Below are 2,259 nucleotides of genomic sequence, written 5' to 3' on the forward strand. Positions count from 1 at the left end.
CCTGCTTCTCTGCCTATTTGTGATCTCTGTCTTTCAAATAAATAAAACCTTAAAAAAAAAAAAGATGGTTTCTAATGTATCACAGTCAACAAAATAAAAACAAAAGAGAAATAAAAATTTATCATATTCAAATCAGCCACTGGCCTCCATAAGCAAATAAATATTTCAGAAAACCATACATTGAAAATCGTCTATAATGTTGTCGAATCAAAAAAACAGATTTTTTTTTTTTTTTTTTTTGGGATTTAATGTCTGATCTTATTTATTTGTCACTCTTAGAAAATCTCATTTTTGACTGGACTCAGACTTAGAGGTAGAAGCTCTCAGAGAGGACAGCCTCCGTCTCTTGGCAATCTGTTCCTGGCGTTTTTCTTTGGCCTCCTTCATTCTCTTGGCCAAAAGTTTAGCATATTCTGCAGCCTCTTCCTTGTTTTTCTTAGTGCGCTGTTTCTTCAGAGCAATACGCCGACGTTTGTGTCGGAGGACACGTGGAGTAACAAGACGCCGTATCTTGGGCGCTTTGGTTCTAGGTTTCTTACCTTCTTTAAGGGCTTTCTCACAACATACTGGCGGACATCATCTTCTTTAGAGAGATTGAAGAGTTTGCGGATTCTGCTGGCTCTTTTGGGCCCCAGGCGTCGAGGCACAGTAGTATCAGTGAGTCCAGGAATATCCTTCTCTCCTTTCTTTACAATGACCAAGTTGAGAACACTGAGATTGGCATCCACGATGCAACCCCGAACAGATTTGCGCTTTCTCTCTCCCGTCCTCCTTGGTCTGTAGCAGGAATGCCCCTTACTCAGCAGCAGGCGGACACGGCCATGGGTCAAGACACCCTGCTTCATGGGGAAGCCTTGTTTGTCATTGCCACCACTGATTCGGACCACATAACCCTTCCATTCTTCACCGAGGGCGTCCGCAGCAACTTCCGTGGCCATACGCTTCTCATAAAAGGTTCGAAGTTTGCGTTCATCGTCCACTTCAATGAGTTTCTGGCAGCCAGTAGCTGGGAAAGAGATGTTCAGCTTCATCCTGAAGCAGCCTAACGCCTCCGAGGCGCCACGAAAAAGAGGCCCAGATTTTGTTTTTTAAAGACAGATAAATACTTACATATTGCTTAATTGTTGGCTGTTTTTTTTCCACTCCTTTTACTACCTTAACTTTCATGGCAATATATAATATTAATACCAAGAGAAGCAAAAACACAAATGTTCCATTTAAATGGAAATTAAAGATATCTCAAACCTTTCATTTAGAGATGAGGTATGCTGTTTGCCACAGTAACTTTTTAAAATCATGAATATGGCTGCATTTCCAGTTTTTCTACCCTTCAAGTAACTAGAATCTGGAACACTGTAAGATCTCAAATTTTTAATGAGCATGGGAACAGAGCTAGAGTTAGGAATTGTATGCATCTGACAGTTACTGTTCTATTTATATCTTGGTTGAATACTAGAAATATCAATGATATTGCTATAGAACCATACCAGAGAGATGGTGGAAAGAAGGGAATAGTCATCTCAAGGTTCTATTTTATTTTTGTATTAGAGAAAATTCTATGTAGCAAGCAGGTATTCTTGACTAAAACAAGACTCCAACTGACTGCCATGAATAATGTTAAGAAGATTCAAAGGAGAAATTTAGTGAAAAGTAGAAGAAACATGTGAAAATATGTTTGGTGTTAGGTTATTACTGAGAATGGATTTTTACAGTGAGATCTCTATATTATTCTGACAATTCAGTATTATAGAAAGAAAACAGACTTTGAAGTAAGAAGACCTGTGATCTATATTCTTCTGGATAATTTACTTTGCAAGTGACTCAGTCTCAGGTATTAACTCCACCTCAGTACATGCTCTTATTAAGTATACCCTATGACTTTGAATCTAATTAGTTTCTAGAAAGAAATCACAAATTACAAATGAAGCTGCAATATTATATCCTATATATATGTAATGTTATTAAGATTCTGTACCTGAAATACATTTCACATCATAAAATAATAATATATGCTTTTTGATTTTTATAGCCTCCTTTTCACAGCACTGGAGAGAGATTTCTATCCTAGGGTTCTGGAGATGGCCAAACACGTGGTACTTGACACTGGACATATACGACTAATAGTAGTTTACTGGTCATATCTACACCCAGGAGGACACTGAAAGCTGTGAAGGGCAACATAGAAGTTTGTATTTGGAAACAGAGTGAACACCCAGGGACTGTAGGAATCAGGCTTCAGAAGATCAAGAAGGTTGGGTG

The 2,259-nt window shown here is 38.3% G+C and overlaps 1 pseudogene; it reads right to left on the reverse strand.

Moving 5' to 3' along the window:
• Positions 1-244: 244 nt before the first annotated feature.
• Positions 245-1,079, reverse strand: LOC131810059 (small ribosomal subunit protein eS6-like; annotated as a pseudogene).
• Positions 1,080-2,259: the final 1,180 nt, after the last annotated feature.

This window comes from Mustela lutreola, chromosome 10 (genome assembly GCF_030435805.1).
Source record: "Mustela lutreola isolate mMusLut2 chromosome 10, mMusLut2.pri, whole genome shotgun sequence".
NCBI lineage: Eukaryota > Metazoa > Chordata > Mammalia > Carnivora > Mustelidae > Mustela > Mustela lutreola.